Source organism: Pelodiscus sinensis, chromosome 1, assembly GCF_049634645.1.
Source record: "Pelodiscus sinensis isolate JC-2024 chromosome 1, ASM4963464v1, whole genome shotgun sequence".
NCBI lineage: Eukaryota > Metazoa > Chordata > Testudines > Trionychidae > Pelodiscus > Pelodiscus sinensis.
Window position 1 is genome coordinate 286,872,455 of NC_134711.1, and position 23,916 is coordinate 286,896,370.

Below are 23,916 nucleotides of genomic sequence, written 5' to 3' on the forward strand. Positions count from 1 at the left end.
AGGCTGAGGCTCTCCTGCCCCCAAGGAGGGTCCAAGGCCACCCTGGCCTTGGCTCTTTCCCTTGCCTTTGGCCCCGAGGCTGCCCTGGCTCTTGCCCCACCTCTCCCTTGCTCTTCTCCACTCCCCTCTCTCCTCCCCTGGCCCTTTCCACCCCCCACCTACCACTCTGGCTCTTTGGGAGGGAGACTGAGGCAAGGCTGGCCCAGCTCCCCCTCTCCCCCCCGACCTAGGGTGTGTGGGGGAGGGGGGTGCAACACTGCTCCTGGCCCCCTGGAACACTGGGGGAAGCGGGAGCAGAGAGGCCATGCAGCTTCTGCCCCCCTCCTGAGCACTGGGGGGGGGGGAGAAAGTCTTTGAGGCTGGGCAGCTTATGACTTTGCCCTTCCACCTCTTCTCCCCCCCCTCCCCCCACTGGAGCCTTTTGTTAGTCTTAATCATCTGCCTCCCTTTGTTTTTTAGAGAAACTCCCTGCCCCAAAGGCAAAGCTGCAAGCAGCTCAAACTCTTGTTGCATTTAAGAACTGCCTCTGGAGTCGAGGCATGCATCTTCAAGCAGACCTCCAATATGAAATCCAGGGGTTCAAACTGGGGGCGGGGCTGCTACCCCCCAGCTCGCTATAATTGGCTCCAGTGGGAGAGAGGATGCATAGTGACATGATGACATCACTCTGTCATCCCACAGAAAAAACTTTTTTTATATATAGAAAGAAAATCCTCGATTTCAGTTTTCCTATTTTACTTTTAGTCTTAGTACACTAATTTCTTAAAGTAGGAATGGGATTTTTTTTGTTTGTTTGGTTTTTTTTGGTCCAGGGCCACTGACCCACAGGAAAAACAGTTCAGGGCCACACACAAGTGAGAAGCAAAAAACCCTAAACAAGCCCAACAGTATAACTCACTGACATGGCTCCCATCAAATGCAAAAACAACTACCACAACACAAAAATCCTAACCAGCCTCCTCCCACCAAAGCTCACTGACCTGGCTCCCCATGAGCCCTGTGTGAAGGGGGCACATAGTTGGGTTTGGAGACGTGCTGCGGGGAGCCTCGTCATGGACCAATTAAGGGTCAGATCTGGCGCCAAGGCTCCCTAATCCGTCCTAATGGTTTGCTTGTGATGGCTAGCTGGTGAAGCACCATATAACTGAAAAATGACTTAAATTGAGTGCTACAATGAGAGACTTAAATTATTCATAGATTTTTATAAGAAATGTAAAGTTACGAGGAAAAGAAGAATAGTAATGCTCAATATTTATATATTTTTAATGTTTGGATTTAATGCGTCTTTTTTGGGGGGAGAAGTTGGTATCATGTTTGTTTATTTTTAGTTTATGGTCTGTCTTTTTGATGGGAAAGTATTTTTATTCTGTCTGATTCGCAAATCATGTGGTATTTAGACTTAACCTATACAGTGGTCATATATTGATTGTATTGCATTAATTTGATTCTGTATAGTTAACTGTTGTGCACAGGATATAATTGTCAAGGAAGAATCAAGAAAGGGAAAATATTGGATTAGTAGTAAGGTGACTGTTTCAAAAGTGGATTATAAAATAGGGTTAAAATAATGGTGACGTTAAAATCAGTTCAAATTGATGGAGTACACATCAATAATCTTTAATTCAAAGAGCCCCTGGGATAGGAAGTTTAGCACAAGAAATATCCATTAGTTAATGTGCAACATGAATACTAATAAAATAAAGTCCGCACATACGCATTTTGAGAAGATGGGATCTGTTTTTTTCAAATTGCGTGTCAAAGCAAGCATTTTAAAGAATTATTTTGTATACAGGCAGTCCCCGAGTTACGCGGATCCGACTTACGAACGGGGCATTCTCGCCCCGGAGCTCGCAGGCAGCGGGACCGCCCAGAGCGCAGCGGTCCCGCCACCTCGACCTCCGGGGCGAGAAAAGCTGCTCCGGGTGCCCCTGGTCTGCTGGGGACCGTCTCCAGCAGACCAGGGACACCTGGAGCAAAGCCGGGGAGGCGGAGGGGTCCCGCGCCTCTGAGGCTTTGCCAGAGCAAAGCCGGGGAGGCGCGGGACTCCGCCGCCGCTGCCGCTTTGCTCCCGGTGCCTCTGGTCTGCTGGGGACCGTCTCCAGCAGACCAGGGACACCTGGAGCAAAGCCGGGAGGCGGAGGGGTCCTGTGCCTCTGAGGCTTTGCCAGAGCAAAGCCTCAGAGGCGCGGCACCCCGCTGCTGCTGCAGCTTTGCTCCCCGTGTCCCTGGTCTGCTGGGGGGGAGGGTGCGCAGCTAGTGGCCCCCCAGCAGACCAGGGAGATGTGGAGCAAAGCCCCGGGCCTGTGGTAGAGCAGGTGGGGCACTGCTGGTTGGTCCCGCAGCGCCGCTCCTTGGTGCTACTGGAGCAACCCAGCAGCACCCCAGCTGCTCTGCCCCAGGCGTCCCCAAGTCAGCCGCTGCTGAAACTGACCAGTGGCTGACTACAGGAAGCCCCTGCCCTGGGGCTTCCTGGAATCAGCCACTGATCAGTTTCAGCAGCAGCTGACTTAGGGATGCCTGGGGTTCTTAAGTTGAATCTGTATGTAAGTCAGACCTGACATCCAGATTCAGCCGCTGTTGAAACTGATCAGTTTCAGCAGCGGCTGAATCTGGACACCAGTTCCGACTTACATACAGATTCAACTTAAGAACAAACCTATAGTCCCTATCTTGTACGTAACCCGGGGACTGCCTGTATTAAGGAGCAATCTGTGTATGTTAAGATTTCTAATTTGTTGGAAAACTATATTTTTCAAATGAGCTATAGCTGCTACAAAATAAAGAATATAATAAGTATAGGAATAGTCTTTTGTATTCTTACTCAAAGGTAGAGTAGTATGATACAAAGGAACACACACGTATTTGGAATGCTTCTTATTATTCACAGAAAATTGGATATGGCTTGCCTAGAAACTTTACCAAGGTCAGCAATATGCTTATATATTATTTACATTTCTGTAGTTTCCAAATGCGCACGAGAGCATGATTATGTTAAGTGTTGCTTACAAAAAGATCCCATTCCTTTATTTTGTGTACTTCTTCCCATGACATGGTTTACCATTTACATGTACAAATAAAGTACAGTAAGGGCTCTGATGACACTTAGTAAATGATAGTGAAAGGGTTTTTAGATAGATTGCAAAGAGTGGCTTTTTCCTTTTCTTCCCTCAAAACAATCCTTAAATACATGGCCAATATTAACTGCTTCAGAATGACTCACTAGAATATAATTTTTGATCCACCTTCATACAAATCTCTTAATGTTCTTTGATTTTTTTTTTTAAATCTCATCTTAGCTTTAAAGGTTGCTGAAAGAATAAGCTACTTAGTTCTGGGTATTGGGAATTATTATTTCAGAGAGTGGACAGGTTTCTAGTACTGAGTTGATTGAGATGCTTTCTGATAAAATGGACTAATTAAATAAAAGGGATCATGTTGAATGCTTAGAAATGTTTGAGTTGGGAATGCATTTAAATATAACTTTGAATCATACATAGTTAGAAATGTTACACAGTGATTTGTTAAAATCTGTTAATTCTGATTCCTGTTTTACTCTTGTATTTTAACTATGTTGTGACATAAACAACTGGTCTGTAAAGAACTTGGAGGTAAATGTTTTATATTACCTGGAAGGTATGATTTGCTGCTTTCAGCTGGAATATGTACTAACAGCTAATAATTGCTAACATCTTTCAGAATGGTATCATTTATGTTGTATTCTTTTAACATTACTTTATTATACATATTTTTTTCCTTTTTTTTAAATGAACTGCAATAGAACACTCTCTCTCTCCATTCCTCTGCCAGAGAGTTATTTAAATTATTACCTCTCCCACCATAGGCATTTGAGCTACATCTCGGTTCTCTGGTGTAGGTATATTTAGGGTAGATGGAGTTGAGGCAAGAGGATTTCTGACTGTAGTGTTGCTCATTGCTCCTTTTTGCTACATTTAGCCAGTCTTCCAGCTTGGCTTGTATCATGTAGCTTGGTTGTACTTAAATGAGTTTTTCTAGTATCATATAAAGAGACACAATCTCTTGCTCAGAAATTACTGTATACTTGATCATAAGCCTGTTCGTTCATAAGCCAACCCCTCCGAAGTTTTAAAAAAAAAAAAAAAAGGTAAAAATTGCAGTGACCTGTTCATAAGCCAACTCTGTCGGGGGTTTGCAAACTTCTGGTCCCAGCTCATCATTGTAAGCCGTTGGCGTGTCGGGATATTTTGTTGACCTGGAGCTTCTGTAGGCATGGAGTCTCTTCGCTCCCATTCGCTGCTGCTCACCGTTCCCAGCCAATAGGAGCTGTGGAAAGCAGTGTAGTCCAAGGGACATGCTGTCCGCCACTTCCCGCCAATGGTATTGACCCAGAATGACGAACAGCAGCTACTAGGAGCTGACGGGCTCTGTGCCTACAGACACTCTAGGTACATAAAATGTTCTGGAGTGTCAGTGGTTAGTTCCCAGCCCAGTAGGGCAAAAGCTTGCCAACACACCCCTCCCAAGTTTTAAAAAAATGGCAAACTGCAATGACCTGTTCGTATGCTGACCACTGCTCTTTACTGTGTCATTTTTTACCAAAAAATTAGGGTTATGATCCAAGTTATACAGTAAATGCCTTTCCTCTAATCCTCTTAAATTTGTTGCCAACTGAATGCATTTATTGATAGTTTTTTTTTCTGAAATACTCTCCTCCTCATCTTCATAATCACTGGCTTCTTAATCATCTTTTTTTCCCCCTGCTGTACCATTTGCACAACTTCTTCATCTGTCATTGTGCTAAGCAATTGGTGCATCTTTGTTGTCTGTCAGTCTAGTAACTTTTCTTCTCCCAAATCCTTGTCCAGCACAAGTGCTGCAGGGTGGAACATACCACTGGCATATTCCATTAACTTACTAACAGTTTTTTGTTTTCAGACACTTGAAATCCAGTGAACTTGGACTCCTCATTTCTCAAACATTAGGGCTGAGCACAATTTGTGCCATCCATTCTTCATAGTAGATGGAGTTACATTTTCCCAGGCTCTAGCTAGTGTCCAACCATACCATTGAGGTTAAATTCTTTCCTGAGTGGTGTCAAACTCTTGTCATCATTAAGTGTACTAGCAATTGGTTCATAAACTAAGACCTGCATACGCACTTCATGATCATATTATCTTATTTCAGAGGCTGATCAGTGAGGTATAGTTTGGTGATTAAATACAAGCTCACAGCATTATCTTTGACATGCAAAGCTTGAAGCAATATATACCATATATTCCGGCGTATAAGACGACTTTTTATGCTAAAAAATATCCCCCAAAAATCGGGGGTCGTCTTATACGCCGGGTATACAGGCAGTCGCCGACTTGCAGGTACGAATGGGGCTTTTCTCGCCCCGGAGGACACAGACTGCGGGACCTCGCGGTCCCGCCGCCCCTGTGCTCCGGGGCGAGAAAAGCTGCTCCGCGTCTCCCTGGTCTGCAGAGGCGCAGGACCCCGCCACGGCTGCGGCTTTGCTCCCGGTGTCCCTGGTCTGCTGGAGACTGTCCCCAGCAGACCAGGGGCACCGGGAGCAAAGCCGCAGCAGCGGCAGGGTCCCGCGCCTCTGAGGCTTTGCCAGAGCAAAGCCTCAGAAGCGCGGCACCCCGCCGCCGCTTCGGCTTTGCTCCCGGTGCCCCTGGTCTGCTGGGGACCGTCTCCAGCAGACCAGGGACACCAGGAGCAAAGGTGGGGAGGCGGAGGGGCGCTGGGGCGCTGCCGGTTGGCCTCTTAAGGGGGGGTAGTCTTATACGGCGAGTATAAGACGAAAACCTATCTTTTAACTAATAAATTAGGGGGTCGTCTTATACGCCCAGTCGCCTTATACGCCGGAAAATACGGTAAGCACACTGTAACTCTTTCCTCCTCCTTCAATGTCTAAGGAACACTTATACTTTTTTTTACTGTCACTTTTGGCACAAAACTTAAAGATTAAATTATTTTGCTGCTTCATACCATGCATTGTAGATGATCCCACAAAGTAAAACTCACACAAGGCATGTACCAGTGTGCCCTTTTCCAGTTTCTGCAACACTTCCACTTTTTGCTAGGCATCAAAATAAGGGACATGGAACAGCTTCCATGTGAAGAGATATTAAAAAATGAACTTTTCAGCTAGGAAAAGCTGGGGAAAGAGATGATGGTGGGGAGATCATGAATGGTGTGGAGGAAGTTGTTATTTTTCCCCTGTAAGAATCAATCAGCAGCAGGTTGAAAACAAACAAAATGAAGTACTATTTTATAGAGTGCCCAGTCATCCTGTGGAACATGTTGCCAGGAGATGATGTGAAGACCAAAAGCATGACTGGGTTCAAAAAAGAATTAGATATGATGATAATAGAAGATACCCACCAATAGTTATTAGCTGAGATGGTAGGGACACAACCCCATGTTCTGGGTGTCCCTAAACATCTGGCAACTAGAAGGTGGGCCTGGATGACAAGAGATGGATCACTTGGCCAGTTGCCCTTTCTGTTCATTCGATATGAAGCGTCTGACACCAGCCACTGTTGAAAGTCAGGATACTGGACTAGATAAACCACTGGTCTGTCCATTCTTATGTTCTGTTCTTCTCTTCCAGAAAAGTCATGGCTCTACCATGCAAGCTACTTTTGGGCCCTTTTGCTTGTGTACAGCATCTCTCTTCACCCTATTCTTTAACATGTCTGTGAATTTACTCTAAGCAGTTTGGAGATACGGATTAGTTCTTATATATACTTTATAGTGATTAACACTACCCTTTTTTAATTAATCTAGACTAGCAGTCTAGATACAGATTTAAGCAGAACAAGAATAAAATAAGAAAATTCTATATAAGAAACATATTTCTAATGATCAGTTTTACTCAGAATTATTTTTCTTATTAAAAATGAGGAAATTTGTGTGGGAACAAGAGGAAAAACTATGCAAAAAGAATGTTGTTAGGGCTGCAAAGGAAATTACTTAAAAGTAAGACCATACCAGAAACAAGGTCACCCACTTACACAAAATGATACTAGGTTACAGTTATTATGAGGATTATAATACCTACCCCCCTTCCTCACATGAGTAATGAGGATTATTTAATTAATGCATATGCCATGTCTTGAACGTATAAAGTGCTATTAACAAAAACAAGCAATTGGAAAAATCCATCCCTAACTGCCTTAATTTAGGCTATTAAAATTCTGTGAGATTTGGCTTTAAAATCTGTTCTCATTTCTCAAGTGTAAAAGCACTTCTTAACTTGCAGGGTTGTTGCAAAGACAAAGTCGTGAATGTGTTGGAGACTGAGATATTATGGAGATGAGTGCTCTAGAAAAGCTCATGGGGAAATCAATTCCATATTCTGTGCAGGTGTGGGTGTGGTGTATAATAGCAAAGATTCAAGACCGCACATTGGTGAGGGAAAAAAAAAAAAGAAATACTCAATAGAAGCCTTGCTCGCTAAGTACCAGCCATTCGTTGTGAGGCAGGTGTTGTGGAAGAAATATGTGGTTGCAAGACTAATGTAATGCAGTTGTATAAGATAAAATTGCATGGGCAACCTTAGTGCTGGCACTGTCTACATTTTGAATGCTTTACTTTGCAAACGTAATAATTTTTCCACACAAATTTTATATGTAGTGGGCATATACGTATGTTATCTATAGATAACAATAAAATTACACACTCTGTTTACATTGGTGGTGTTCCTTGAGACTATGTGCATGACTGACTGGTATGTTTATTCGCTAGTTGATGCAATTTAGGTCATCCTCGCTATAAGTCCAAGATACATTCCAAAAAACTTGATGTAGCAAAACAGCTTGAAGTGGGGAATTTTTTTTCCACGGCTGACTTCCATTTGCGCAAACTGTTTTGGGTTTTTTTTGTGTGACTTAAGAGCGGGGAATGGGAGGACTTATAACGCATCAGTTCCTACAAGCATCAGTGACTTTAGTACAGAACAGATGTATACTGGGGCAACTTATAGGGAGGACTTCCTGTACATGCATCAGAGATACCTGGAGCCAATCGTGCACTTAAGGTTTTGAAACTTGATATGGGATTTGTTGACATGAATTAATAGCAAGCTGCTGAACAACTGCTATTTAGCACATTTTCCTTTTGGACAACTTACCACTCGTATTTTTCTCTTGAACTGGATGCCTTCTGTTCTGGTGAGAAGAGATACATCCTTTTTACAGTTTCCTTTGTGCATTCAAGGAAAAGTAATGAATTATTTGAGATGCCTCAAGCAGTACAGCATGAACCCAATGTATAATTTTTTTCTGCCACAAATATTAATGTGCTGGCAAATTGTAGACACAAATACTTAATTCTTAAACTGTCCGTAGATAGATAAACCTAATATAGTGAGTGTAAAATAATGTTGAAAGAAAGGAAATGATTTAGAGCTTTTTACGTTTTGATGACATTTGTGCTGTAAAACATGTAATACCCAGCAAACAATTCTGTGGGGCAGGAAGAATACAATCTGTATGGAAAAGGATACACGTTTATGTAATTTTATGGTGCATTTTAAGAATGATTCGCTGTTAGATCTATACTGAGCCTTTCTTCTACTTAAATATTTCAACATATATTTACTAATAATGTCCTGACGGAAAGCTGTAGCTCTGTGAAATATGATTATCAACAAGAGTTATGGGGCAATACTCAAATTACTCTCCAAAAAAACATAAATCTAATTTATTTACAAATATTCAAGTGTGAAATGTACCATTTTCCAATTTGTGAAGTCGTATTTAACAAGGATCTCTAATTGCTGCCTGTTTAGTGTGTTCGGGACTGATACTCACAACAGTTACTCACAACAGTTAAACTTTTCAGCAGCGCCTGGAATCCCTAGTCAGGAATGGGTTTTTATTTGTTGTATAAACATAGAGTAGGGTAATAATCACTGCCCCTACATGTATACAGTCACTGTCCGAGAATGTATATTCTAGAGACTGTATACATTCTGGAGAAAATGGTATTGTTAGTTGCTTGCCTGGTGTGAAGATTGTGGCTCTCTCAAGACATCTAGTTAGGCTTATATGTCGTGCTGGGGAGGAGCCAATGGTTGTGGTACATATACGTACTAGTGACATAGGGAAGGATATAAGAGAGGTCCTAGAGGCCAAATTTAGGCTGCTAGGAAAGAGATTGAAATTCAGGACCTCAATAGTAGTGTTCTCTGACATGCTTCCAGTTCCATGTGCAGGGCCAGGTGGATGGGCAGAACTGCAGGGTCTCAACATGTGGATGAGATTATGGTATAGGAAGGAGGGGTTTAAATGAATTAGGAACTGGGGAAACTTTCGAGAGAGGAGGCAGCTATACAGGAAGGATGGGCTTCATCTAATTTAAAATGGAAACGTTGTTGGCTTTTAAAATTAAAAAGGCACTTTTTAAACTAACTTTTCTAAACTAAGGGCTGGGGAAAAGCTGACAGATGCCAAGAAGCACATGGATTAGACAGAGACATCCCTTAGGGGAGGGCCTATTGATAGACGCTCTCTATGTCCTAGTAAAGAGAAGAGGGTGGAAGATAAGATAGTTATACGATCAGATGAGAAACAGTCAGATGAAAGAACCCCATTCAGTCACATCAGATAATGGCAGACCGTTAAATAGTGAGAAGTTTTTAAAGTGCTCATGTACAAATGCTAGAAGTCTAAATAATAAGGTGGTTGAACTATCAGAGGGGTAGCCGTGTTAATCTGAATCTGCAAAAGCGGCGAGGTGTCCTGTGGCACCTTATAAACTAACAAGTGTTGGCGCATAGGCAGATGTACATGCATCTGATGAAGTGGGTCTTTGCCCATGAAAGCTTATGCTCAAACACTTCTGTTAGTCTATAAGGTGCCATAGGACTCCTCGCTGCTTGTGGCTGAACTAGAGTGCCTCATATTGAATGAGGATATTCATATAATAAGCTTGGTGAAATGAGGATAACTAATGGGACACAGCACTACCAGGGTACAAAATAAACGGGAAGGACAGAACAGGTTGTGCTGGTGGGGCAGTGTCTCTACACGTGAAAGAAAATATAGAATCAAATGAAGTAAATATCCTAAATGAATCAACTTGTTCCATAGAATCTTTATGGATAGCAATTCTTAGCTTTAATGATATGAACATAGCAGTAGGGATATATAATTGACCAGGATAGTGATAGTGAAACGCTAAGAGATAAGTGAGGCTATAAAAATAAAAAAATGCAGTAATAATGGGGGATTTCAACTATCCCCATATTGACTGGGTACAAGTCACCTCAGGATGGGATGCAGAGAGAAAGTTTCTTGAAACCTTAAATGACTACTTCTAGCAGCAGTTGGCTTTGCAACCCACAAAAGGAAAGAGAATCTTGATTTAGTCATAAGTGGAGCTTATGATCTGATCCGAAAGGTGACTAGAGCTCTACTGCTTGGAAATACTGACCATAATACAGGCAGTCCCCGGGTTACGTACAAGATAGGGACTGTAGGTTTGTTCTTAAGTTGAATCTGTATGTAAGTCGGAACTGGCGTCCAGATTCAGCCGCTGCTGAAACTGACCGCCAGTTCTGACTTACATACAGATTCAACTTAAGAACCCCAAGCTTCCCCAAGTCAGCTGCTGCTGAAACTGATGAGCGCTGATTCCAGGAAGCCTGGGGCATAGCAACTCTGCCTTGGGCTTCCTGTAGTCAGCGCTGGTCAGTTTCAGCAGCGGCTGACTTGGGGATGCCTGGGCAGAGCAGCTGGGGTGCTGCTGGGTTGCTCCAGTAGCACCCCTTGGCGCTACTGGACCAACCCAGCAGCACCCCAGCTGCTCTGCCCCAGGCGTCCTGATTCAGCCACTGCTGAAACTGACCAGCAGCGGCTGAATCAGGACCTGGGGCAGAGCAGCTGGGGTGCTGCCGGGTTGGTCCAGTAGTGCCCAGAGCTGGTGCTGCAGGACCAATCCGTAGCGCCCCAGCTGCTCTGCTCCAGGGTCCAAAACAAAAGCCTGGTCTGCTGGGGGGGGGGCACTATCCGCGCCCCCCCCCAGCAGACCAGGGACACGGGGAGCAGAGCAGCAGTGGCAGCGGGGTGCCGCGCCTCTGAGGCTTTGCTCTGGCAAAGTCTCAGAGGCGCGGGACCCCTCCCCCCCGTGGCTGCGGCTTCAGTCCCGGTGCCTGTGGTCTGCTGGGGACCATCCCCAGCAGACCACAGGCACCGGGACCCAAGCGGCAGCAGCGGGCGGGTTCCCGCGCTTCTGAGGCTTTGCCAGAACAAAGCCTCAGAAGTGCGGGAACCCGCCTGGTGCCCCTGGTCTGCTTGAGACGGTCTCCAGCAGACCAGGGGCACCGGAGCAGCTTATGAACGGGGCTTTCTCGCCCCGGAACTCGCAGGTAGCAATCCGCTACCTCGACCTCCGGGGCGAGAAAGCCCCGTTCGTAAGTGCGGATCCGACGTAAGTCAGATCCGCGTAAGTCGGGGACTGCCTGTATAGTTAAATTTAATATCCCTGTGGTGGGAAAAACACCACAGTAGCCTAACTGAGGTGCATCAAAATGAGGAGGTTAATTAAGTAGAAATTAAAAGGTACAATACCAAAAGTAAAATACCTGCAAGCTACATGGAAACTTTTCAGACCCCATAATAGAGACCAACTTAAATGTATACTCCAAATTGGGGGAAAAAAACCCCACAGTAAGAGAAACAAAAAAGGTGCCACTGTGGCTTAACTAAGTAAAAAAAGCAGGAAGAGATAAAGTCTCATTTCAAAAATGGAATTTAAATCCTAGCAAAGAAAATAGAAAGGACCATAAACTCAGTCAAATTAAATGTGAAAATATAATTAGAAAGGCCAAAAAGGAATAGCTAGACAGAAATTCAAAAAGTAATAGCAAAAAAAGTTTAAGTACGTCAAAAGCAGGGAGCCTGCTAGCCAACCAGTGGGGTCTCTGGATGATAAAGATGGTACAGGAGCACTCAACGACACAAAGTTTATTGTGGAGAAACTAAGTAAATTCTTGCCATCAGTCTTCACTGCTGAGGATGTTAGGGAGATTTCCAAACCTGAGACATTCTTTTTAGGTGACACATCTGAGGAATTGTCCCAGATTGAGGTGTCATTAGAGAAGCTTTTGGAACAAATTAATAAACTTAACAGTAACAAATCACCAGAACTAGATGGCATTCACCTAAGAGTTTTGAAAGAACTCAAATATGAAATTGTGGAATTATTAACTGTGGCTTGTAACATATCCTTTAAATCATCTTCTGTACTCAATGACTGGAAGATAGCTAATGTGACACCAATTTTCAAAAATGGCTCTAAAGGTGATCCTGGCAATTATAGACTGGTAAGTTTAGCTTCAGTACCAGGCAAACTGGTTGAAACTATAGTAAAGAATATAATTATCAGACACATAGTAAGGATGTTAAGGACTAAATGACTAGTCGATTTCCTCCCCCAGACCTTGCTGCCTCTATCAGATAGAGGCAGCCAAGGCGGGGCGGGGGAAGGGTACTTCAAAGCAGCAGTGCTGCTCTGTGGGGCGCTGCTGCTTTGAAACACTGCCTCGGCATTTCAAAGCAGCACCACACAGCTGATGCTGTGTTCAGCTGTGCAGCACTGCCCCTTTTGAAATGCCACCACAGCATTTCAAACTAGCAGTGCCATGTGGAGCCCGGGGTCAGCTGGGGATTCTGAGTATCCTGCTGGGGACTCTTACATTTAAAAACTGGCATGCCTGTATGCAGCCCGGAGTCCGTGGGATTTCCCGCTGGCACTGGGCTGCACACAGATTTCCGCATTTCTCCTTTGAAATATATTTTAAAGAGGAATGCGGAAGTGCGTATCGACTAGTCGATGAAAATTCAATCGAGTACTTGACTAGTAAATTACTCACTATTTAACATCCCTACACATAGAGTAACATAATTTGTTGGAGAAAAGCCAGTATGGTTTCTGTAAAGGAAAATCATGCCTCATTAATCTACTAGAATTCTTTGAGGGGCCTGAATGTTCCATTCATAGCTTTAGATGTGTAAATGTGAATATCAATGGCATAAGAAATTGCCTTTGTGTGTGTTAACTAGTTAATACCTTTGTTCAAACCCAGAAGCTATGAAAGGAACACATTCAGCCTTGTTCAAGCCCAAAAGCTATGAAAGGGACACATTCAGCCTTATTCAATTAGGGTATGTCTAGACTGCATCCCTCTGTCTGCAGAGGGATGCAGATTACGCAGGTAGACATTGCAAATGAAGCGGGGATTTAAATATGCCGACAGAGGGATGCAGTCTAGACATACCCTTAGCATCATTAACACGGATCTTACAATTACAGGTAACTATTTTTGCTATTATACATACTCTGGATTCTGTAATTTCCACTCCAGCTCATCTGATAAAGTGGGTTTTACCCATGAAAGCTCATGATACAGCGTGGACTTCCCTTATCCAGCACCCTCAAGACCTAACTGTTCCTGAGTGAGGGGATTTGCTGGACCAGGGAAGGTCCCTCTCCTCCTGGCCCATGCTGCCCTGCTGCCAGGGCCAAGGCAGCGTGGCTGGAGTTCCACAGTTGGGGTCAGAGCTCTGCAGTTGCTTGGCTTTGTGTCCAGGGTTCCACGGCCACTGGTGGTGCCAGAGCTCCCCAACTGCTGGGGCTAGAACTCCCTCCATGCCGTGCCTCCTTGTCACCACTGGGCTCTTGGCTGAGTCGCTGGTCTTCCTTCCCCCTCTCCCTTCTCCCCCCCCCCCCCACACACTTCTGCCCTGCCGCTGGACCTCCCTGTTCCTAGACTCTGTGGTCCAAGAATATCCATGGTCGTGCTGGACCTTGGGTGTTGATGGACCAGAATTCCAGTTAAGGGAAGTACAGCTTGTATAATGTATCTGTTAGTCTCTGAAAGCATGCCTACGCTAGGACATTTTTTCACAATAAATTTGAAATAACTCCCCAAATAACTATTTTGAAATAAGCATCTTTCCCCAGGGAAAACAGAGTACAGATTTCCAGGTAACAGGCTTAGTAGTGTGGACACTTCTCTTATTACAAAATAAGGGGGGTTATTTTGAAATAACTCACTAATATAGACTAGGGCTTAGGTGCCACAGGACTACTCATTGTTTTAAAGTTACAGACTAATATGACTACCCCTCTGAGACTATTTATCCTGTAGACAATGTTGTCTACATTGGGAAGGATTATCTAACAAACGGTTAGCCAGCCCCAACCCAACCCAAATCTTTTTACTATATATACAAGTTAAAACCTTATTACTGATCAGGTTAGCTCATTAAGGTAATGTGCTAGACAAAATATTTTGAAGCGAGGCAGATTCTTAAAACATTTCCTTTTCTGGCTAACTGCTCGCAAATTGTATGCTTGCCTAATTTATATGGAACAAATTATCCTATGATAGTTCGTTTGTTTGTTTATAGTTCTTTTCTCTTGTATAGCTTACTCCATTTATCATAAATCTGGCCAGTTCCTCTCTAGTATGATGATCACAGAGCCTATAAAACCACTGTCTGGCACCTTGAGGACTCTGGTTTGTATGTTTGCTATGTTATCTTCAAATCTTGTTTGACTCAGTGCAGCACTTTTTTTCAGAATGCTTACGATCCGATATTCTGTGTCTAAGTGCACTGTGTCTAGGTTGCTAGAAATCCTCGATTTGTATTGAAATGTAATCTTCCTGTTTAATCTTTAATTGTCTACCCTTTTCCACTTTGAAAGAGAGTAATTTTGCTAATATTCTGTGAAAAGAGGACTATCACCTCTACCATGACCATCTGGGCTAACTTCAATATCCGTGATTTCCCTCCCCAAGCCATTAACTTCCTTTTCCTATTCACCTAGTTTGTTTTCTATCTGCTTGCAGTTTCCTGTTCTAGTCCAGTCTCCGGTAACACTTCTGGATGTTTTCCTTTAAATGAGTAAATGTTCTCTCTTGTCTCTGCTTAAACTTTTCACACCTATCAACTATTAATCGCCATTGAATTTTCAGAAATTTGCTTTTCAGCCATAAGTTTTCACTTTTTGGGGAGCACAAGTAAGATGTTATAAAAGTTAACATGAAGTGTTTTAAATTAATTTTTTCTTTACTTTAGGAATTAAATCATATCTACCTAAAAAGTGTTTTCATCTCAGACTAGTTGGTATTATGCAGTTGTTGCATAGTTACAAATGCTATAATAATTTAAATAAGACATATGGTTTTTAGAAAAGCTTTTAAACAAATCATAATGCAATGTTAAGGTGATATAAAACACTGGTTTTGGGGAAGCAGACATTAAAGTTGATGAGCTCCTGCAGCATTCATTAGCTTCACTGCATGTTCTGTAATTTTCATGGCTTAAACCCCTTCATAAATTTCAACCACAACTTCAGCTACCACTACCACCACTGTTAAGTGTTCTCTGTAACACTCTTACATGAATGTTATCTTCCTGGACACCACTGTCAATTTCAACAATGAGTCCCGATAGGCAAGAAATGGATCATCATACTTTAACTTAATAAATCTAGTAATCACTCCAAACACACCAAGAAATCTGTCATCCACAGAACATGGTTTGAAGAGAGAGTCTCAGATATGCACCTTAACACAATCAAAACCACCTTCACAAACAAGGTCTCCTGTACATCTGACGAAATGGTTTTTACCCGTGAAAGCTTATGCCCAAATAAATCTTTTAGCCTTTAAGGTGCCACCGGACTCCTCGTTGTTTTCACCAAACAAGGACAGAGAAGTAGATCTCATCATGGAATGGGCCACTCACATACCCCAAGAGAACCTGCTTCAGTACAAAAATAAACCTACCCTGACTACAGACCCCGAGTTGCCACCATTCATGTAGGAGAACCTATATAAGGTATAATCAGATTATGACCCATACTCGATGGGGACCCCATTCTGAAAGAAATGTTCCTGAACTCTCAATTCTGGCCTTCAAACAACTTTCCAACCTCATCATCAGAAACAGTCTTCCCATAGACCAGGACACACCAACTTATAGCGGCACCAGGTTCTGCCAGAACAAGATACAAAATCTGCAGATGCATTTCTACTTCTACATTGATTAACACCTCCCCACCCAACACCTTTCAAGAGGCATATGTAAGATCCACGGATATCCCATGTTGTATACCTCATTCAGTACACTAAATGCTCCAGTAACAATTACGTGGGTGAAACCAGATGCTCGCTATGTTCTTGAAGGAGCTCACACAGCAAAATAAGACACCTTTGTGAATGCTTTTCACAAAGTGATCGCTCTGTATCTGACCTATCAAAGCAAACCTATACAGCATTTCCAAAAGACGAGCCTCGGAACTTAAATTCTTAATTTTTCTAGTCACTAAAATCACAAATAAGCCATTAATCACATTACATGGCTTATTACAACAACTCTAACATTTTTAAACCCCCCCCCTTTTGTCCTGTGACTGCAGAGATGACTTCACTTTGGTCCATTAGAATATGTTCTAACTAATTAAGCTAAACAATCTGAGCCATTTTGCATTTAGCTGTGATGCATGGAGTAGCTTTTCCAGACATGAAGAGGAGTTCTATGTAGCTCAAAAACTTGTTTCTCTCACCAATAGGAGTTGGCTCAATAAAAGATATTACTTCAGCTATCTTGTATGTTTCATGACAGACATTTGTAACAGAGGGCTATGTTAAATACAGGGTTAGATTGTCCTTAGTCTAAAAGTGACCATGCAGGGACTTAGGGAATGATGTATTCTAGTGCGGCAGGATTAAAGCTGCCTGACAACTCAGGATGGGTAGCAAGGGGCAGTGTTTTTGATACAGCCTTCCATTCCACTACTAGCACGTGAGCGGGGAACCATTGCTAGCAAAGCTGTCCAGGCTTGAGGAGAAGTACATTGCTTTCCAGAGAGGAATTAAGTGACGTAAGCCCTTATATCGGAACAAGGTAGGCGCAGCAGATGAATTATGACTGAAGTCTACACTAGCACTTTTGTCAGTATGACTTGTGTCTCATAAGTGACGTAAGTTACACCAATAGAAGCATTGGTGCAGAAATTACTGTATTGGGGGGGAGAGGATAGCTACCGTGATTCATTGTAGGTGGTTTAATTATATTGACAGGAGAACACTCTCCCACTGAGTGACTACATGAGCGATCTTACAGGGGCACACCTGCATTGGTACAGCTCTGATACTGAAAGTTTACAAGTGTAGATATAGCCTGAGTTGCAGTTTCTTTGTGGTGCTCCTCCTACATGCTGCCTAGTATTTAGGGCTGACTCTAAGGGTTCAGTCTAGCTAATAGTGTAGTTGAGTAAATTTAGCTCACTTCTCATTTGGGGAATATGGCTTATACATTTTTTTTAAACCATTACACCAACTACTCTAGCCCTTAACAAGAAAAAGAGGAAAGGATCTCACTTGTATGTACTGCCCGAGCTAGCATTGCCAGAACAACCTTAAAGTCAGGTATTTTTTTATTTTTAGCGCTTGGTTTTGTAACGTCAGTATTTCAAAATGAGCAAACATACAAGTTTATCAAGTATCATAGAATCAGAACTGGAAGAGACCTCAGAAGGTCATCAAGTCCAGCCCCCTGCTCTAGGCAGGACCAATTCCAGCTAAATCAACCCAGCCAGGGCTTTGTCAAGTGGAGACTTAAACACCTCGGCTACGTCTACACTGGCCCCTTTTCCGGAAGGGGCATGTAAATTTCATGAGTCGTCGTAGGGAAATCCGCGGGGGATTTAAATATCCCCCGCGGTATTTAAATAAAAATGTCCGCCGCTTTTTTCCGGCTTTTAAAAAAGCCGGAAAAGAGCGTCTACACTGGCCCCGATCCTCCGGAAAAAGCGCCCTTTTCCGGAGGCTCTTATTCCTACTTCAAAGAATAAGAGCCTCCGGAAAAGGGCGCTTTTTCCGGAGGATCGGGGCCAGTGTAGACGCTCTTTTCCGGCTTTTTTAAAAGCCGGAAAAAAGCGGACATTTTTATTTAAATGCCGCGGGGGATATTTAAATCCCCCGCGGATTGCCCTACGACGACTCATGAAATTTACATGCCCCTTCCGGAAAAGGGGCCAGTGTAGACGTAGCCCTCTAGGGATGGAGACTCCACTACTTCCCTAGGTAACCCATTCCAGTGCTTCACCACCCTCCTAGTGAAATAGTTTTTCCTAATATCCAACCTGGACCTCTCCCACCACAACTTGAGACCATTGCTCCTTGTTCTGCCATCTGTCACTACTGAGAACAGCCTCTCTCCATCCTCTTTGGAACCTCCCTTCAGGAAGTTGAAGGCTGCTATCAAATCCCCCCTCACTCTTCGCTTCTGCAGGCTAAACAGACCCAAGTCCCTCAGCCTCTCCTCATAAGTCATATGCTCCAGCCCCCTAATCATTTTGGTTGCCCTCCGCTGGACCCTCTCCAATGCGTCCACATACTTTTTGTATTGGGGGGCCCAGAACTGGACACAGTACTCCAGATGCGGCCTCACCAAAGCCGAATAAAGGGGAATGATGATATCTCTGGATCTGCTGGCAATGCTCCTCTTATTGCAACCTAATATGCCATTAGCCTTCTTGGCTACAAGGGCACACTGTTGACTCATATCCAGTTTCTCATCCACTGTAACCCCCAGGTCCTTTTCTGCAGAACTACTACTTAACCAGTTGGTCCCCATCTTGTAACTATGCTTGGGATTCTTCCGTCCCAAGTGCAGGACTCTACACTTGTCCTTGTTGAACCTCATCAGATTTCTTGTGGCCCAATCCTCCAATTTGTCTAAGTCACTCTGGACCCTATCTCTGCCCTTAAGCGTATCTACCTCTCCCCCCAGCTTAGTGTCATCCGCAAACTTGCTGAGGGTACAATCCATCCCCTCATCCAGATCATTAATAAAGATATTGAACAAAACCGGTCCTAGAACCGAACCTTGGGGCACTCCGCTAGAAACCGACCGCCATCCTGACATCGAGCCATTGATGACTACCTGCTGGGCCCGGCCTTCTAGCCATCTTTCTATCAGTCTTTACCGTCCATTTATCCAATCCACAATCCCTTAACTTGCTGGCAAGAATATTGTGGGAGACCGTATCAAAAGCCTTGCTAAAGTCAAGGTATATCACATCCACTGACTTCCCCATGTCCACCGAGCCAGTTACCTCATCATAGAAGCTAATCAGATTGGTCAGGCACGACTTGCCCTTTGTGAATCCATGCTGACTATTCCTAATCTCTTTCCTCTCATCCAAGTGCCTTAATATGGATTCCTTAAGGATCCCTTCCATGATTTTTCCGGGAACCGAGGTAAGACTGACCGGCCTATAGTTCCCTGGATCATCCTTCTTCCCTTTTTTGAAGATGGGCACTACATTTGCCTTTTTCCAGTCATCCGGGATTTCTCCCGATCTCCACGACTTTTCAAAGATAATAGCCAAAGGCTCCACAATGGCATTTGCCAACTCCCTCATTACCCTCGGATGCACTAAGTCTGGACCCATGGATTTATATACTTTTAGCTTTTCTAAATAGTTCCTAACCTGTTCTTTACCCATCATGGGCTGTCCATCTTCATCCCATCTTGCGTCACTTGGCGCAGAAGTCCAGGAGCCGACCTTGTCTGTGAATACAGAGGCAAAGAAAGCATTGAGTACTTCAGCTTTCCCCACTTCATCTGTCACTAGGTTACCTTCTTCATCCATTAGGGGCCGTACACCCTCTCTGATCACCTTCTTCTTGTTAACATGCCTGTAGAAACCTTTGTTGTTATCCTTCACATCCTTAGCCAGTCGCAATTCCATTTGTGCTTTCTCCTTCCTGATAACCCCCCGGCATTCTCGAGCTATACCTTTAAACTCCTCCCTGGTCATTTGTCCAAGTTTCCACTCTTTGTAAGCTTCCTTTTTGTGCTTAAGTTCACCAAGGATTTCCCCTGTAAGCCAGTCCGGTCTCCTACCATGTTTGCCTCTCTTGCTACGCGTCGGGATGGTTTCTTTCTGTGCCTTCAATAAGGCTTCTTTAAAATACTGCCAGCTGTCCTGGACTCCTTTCCCCTTCATGTTAACATCCATGGGGATTCTGCCCATCAGATCTCTGAGGGAGTCAAAATCTGCTTTTTTGAAGTCCAAGGTGTGTATTTTACTACTCTCTTTTCTTCCTTTCGTCAGGATCCTGAAATCTACCATCTCATGATCACTGCTTCCCAGGTTGTTACCCAACTCTACTTCCCCTATTAGTTTCTCCCTGTTTGTGAGCAGAAGGTCAAGCTGCGCACAGCCCCTAATCGGATCCTTCAGTACCTGTGTCAAGAAGTTATCCCCAACATTCTCCCAAAACTTCCTGGATTGCCTGTGTACTGCTGTATAGGTTTCCCAGCAGATGTCAAGGTGATTAAAGTCCCCCATGAGAACCAGAGCCTGCAATCTGGAAGCTTCGCTCAGTTGTCCGAAAAAAGCCTCATCCACCTCATCCACCTGATTCAGTGGCCTGTAGCAAACACCAACCACAACATCAATGCTGTTGTTTGCTCCTTTAAACTTAACCCATAGACTCTCAACAGGTTTTTCTCCCTCTTTATACTGGAGTTCAGAGCAATCGTAGTGCTCTCTCACATATAGTGCAACTCCTCCTCCTTTTCTCCCCTGCCTGTTGTTCCTGAACAGTCTATACCCTTCCATGACAGCGCTCCAGTCATGCGAGTCATCCCACCAAGTCTCTGTTATCCCAATTAAATTATATTTCTTGGTCTGGGCCAGGGCCTCCAGTTCTTCCTGTTTTTTGCCCAGTCTTCTCGCATTAGTGTACAAACACTTCAGGTAACCAGTTGGTCGTCCTATCTTCTCCATTCGAAACATGGGTCCTCCTTTCTTGCCCCTTCCTCTCTGCATTTCTTCCCGGTATCTGACTTTCCCACTCCCCTCAGGGTTTTGGTCACCGTCCCCCGACGAACCTAGTTTAAAGCCCTCCTCACTAGGTTTGCAAGCCTGCCCGCGAAGATGCTCCTTCCTCTCTTCGTTAGGTGGATCCCATCTCTTCCTAACAATCCTTGCGCCCGGAACAGAGTCCCATGGTCGAAGAAACCAAAGCCCTCTCTGCGACACCATCTGCGCAACCATGCATTTACGTCCTCAATTCGACGATCCCTGCCCAGTCCTTTCCCTTCAACAGGTATCTGTCCGGTTTCAAACAGGTTGTTGCTATCATCTTGCCTAATGCAGTATGTCTCCAGTTTTTAAATGTGGAGAGGAAGAAAATTCTTGTCCCCCTGCATAAATCCTTATTCAGATAGCTGAAGGGATTTTGTTTAAACATTTTGGAAGATATGCTTTCAGAGACACAGTTGGACAGATTTCAGACTTGAAAGATGAACATTTTCTTTAAACCAGATGTTTGCAAAAACAGGAATTTGATATGACAGCACATGCTCTCAAGTGCTTGCTATAAAATACAGGTTGAAACTCTCATAACAGGGATTTTCTGGTCTGGCAACATCCATGGTCTGGCACAGATGTTACAGGACCAGAGAGTACCAGTGGAAGGCCAGCAGCAAGGATCTATGTGGAGCGGGCAGGGCAGTGGGCCACCCAGCACGTGGCAGCGGGGATGCCCAGCAGGGTTGGGAGACTGCAGTAGCTCGGTAGGGAAGGGAGCTGCAGCACACAGCTGCCCTGTTTGTCCCAGATCCCAGCATGGTGTGCATGGCTGCCCTGAGGGCCCCAGAGTCCCAGTGCAGTGCCCACAGCTGCCCGGCAGATCCCAGAGTCACTGCAGCGATAGATATCCAGCAGTGTTGGCAGAGCAGTTAGGGCCAGCAGGAAGAGAGGAGCTGGCTGGGAGTCCAGCGGGCCAGGCCGGGAGGGCTGGTAGCAGGGGTCCAGAAATAACTTCCTTTGGTCTGGCAAAATCCCTTATCCGGGACCAGTCAGGCCCAGAGGATGCTGGACCAGGGAAGTCCAACCTGTACTAATACTATTGAGATTTTTACAAGACAATTGGGAAGCTTTCTGATAGGAATTCTTTAATAACCTGAATCTTTGAGACCTAAATAAACCCACAAATTTTATAATACAATGGATAATTTTTTTCTTGATCTTGGGCTTATGATTCTTTTTCTCTGCTGGACAGGTCTGACCTCAAATTCAACTCATGTTTGTGGTGAAGCGTCTTGAATTATTTTAGGTAGTAATGCAACAGATGCTGCAAGGGAGTGGCACCCTGCATTTAAGTCTTGTTAAAGCGTCTATTTAACATCTGTAAAAGCACTGTAGTGTGATTTACTCTTTGTTTATAAAAATATTTGTGATGGGGTTTGGTTTTATGCTATTACAAGTGGGCTGCTGTGGTAATTTAAGTATGCACAGCCATTTTTAATAGTGAAGAACAGTTTTGCTCAGTAATTAAAGACTCACCAGATCTTCCTCTTCCCTCCTCCCCTTTTTTTAAGCTGAAATTTTAAACTAGAGAAAATAGTACTTCTCTGACATTTCTTTAAAGGTCAAATAATAAGTCAATTGAAAAGTTAAGACACTGTCTTCTGTATTAATGCTGGTTACAATCAAAATAAATTTTTATTATTTTCTTTCATTTAAAATTTGATAACTTCATAATGCCCAATCAAGCATTCAGGAGAACTGAAGATTATATCCAAACCATTTAAGAAAATGGATTATTTGATGTCTTCTGAGCAACAGCCTCCTTCAGACTTTGTGCTTATACAGATTGTTTTTGGCAGTTCTGGAAACAAGCTTATTTGTGATTTGTAGGGCAGTTACAGTAGTTTCCTAGGTTGTCTGCCTAGTTACTGTTACCCATTCTAAGTATGGAGATATCCAGTCCACTAACAATTTTCTTGCAGTTTGTTTATAATTGTTTTGTGCTCTGGTATTTCTAGTCTCTTTGCTATAGTTCAGAGTCCATTAAAATCAGCAAATTACAGTATAACCTTAGGGTTACGTCCACTTCGGGAATGGAGGTTGTTCATAACTGTGAACAAAATCTTATGGTGGTGTTTCAAAAAAGTACAATGTAACATTAACTTAAGACCGCTTTGAAACTTGATTATGCAGAAGAAAAATGCTTTTTTTAACCATTTCAATTTAAATGAAACCAAGCACTTTCCGTTTATATTTTTAATAGTTTAAAACAGTACTACACTATATTCATGTGGGGTTTTTTTTGTTTTTTTGTTTTTAAATTCTTTTGCTACCTGATTGTGTATTTTCAGTTCCAAATGAGGTCTGTGGTTGACCAGTTTGTAACTCTGGTGTTTGTAACTCTGAGTTGGTAGGGTATCAAACTTGTTGCATGTAAATTTTCACATTCACTTCAGACAGGCATCATCTATATTGCTATGTTTACTAATTTAATGGCTAATGAAGTGTCTTGAACAGTATTCTGATTTGAAAGCACTTTGTGAAAATGACAATATAGTGATCTATTAAAAACTACTTCAATTTAAAGTGATAACTTTACCACTATCAATATGCCATAATTATTTCTAAGTGTGGTACCTAGAATAGAATAATATATGGTTTGAAGTGCTGATGTTTTGCCTTTTGGGGAGGAACTAGAAAGAGATTTCAGTATTTTTTTTTTCCCCTCACATGGAAATTCCATCTTGAGACATTAAGGATCTCTGTTTTTGTTTTGAGATTTTGGTCTTTTCTATTATACAAATTAGCTCTAAGAAGAGATACAGTTGTTCCCAGTCATTGTTGAAGTAGTTCCAGGTTACAGAGTAGACACATGGTATATTTTCATTCCACATTAAAAATTGGCTTGGTCCTATCTAAAATTCAAGACAGAATGGTGCTTTCAGCTTGTCCAGTAACAGTTGTGTCCTTCAACATGATTAAAATTTTAGTGTAGTGAGAATCATATTTTGTATGGGAACTTATTTTTTTCCTGTACTGTGGTCATTTTCTATACTAATAAAATAAAGAACTCCAGTTTTT

At 43.2% G+C, this 23,916-nt stretch overlaps 1 protein-coding gene across 1 annotated transcript in view; it reads left to right on the forward strand.

Moving 5' to 3' along the window:
* GTF2F2 (general transcription factor IIF subunit 2) overlaps positions 1 to 23,916 on the forward strand; it is a 140,150-nt gene that overhangs the window by 26,940 nt on the left and 89,294 nt on the right. The window lies entirely within an intron of this gene.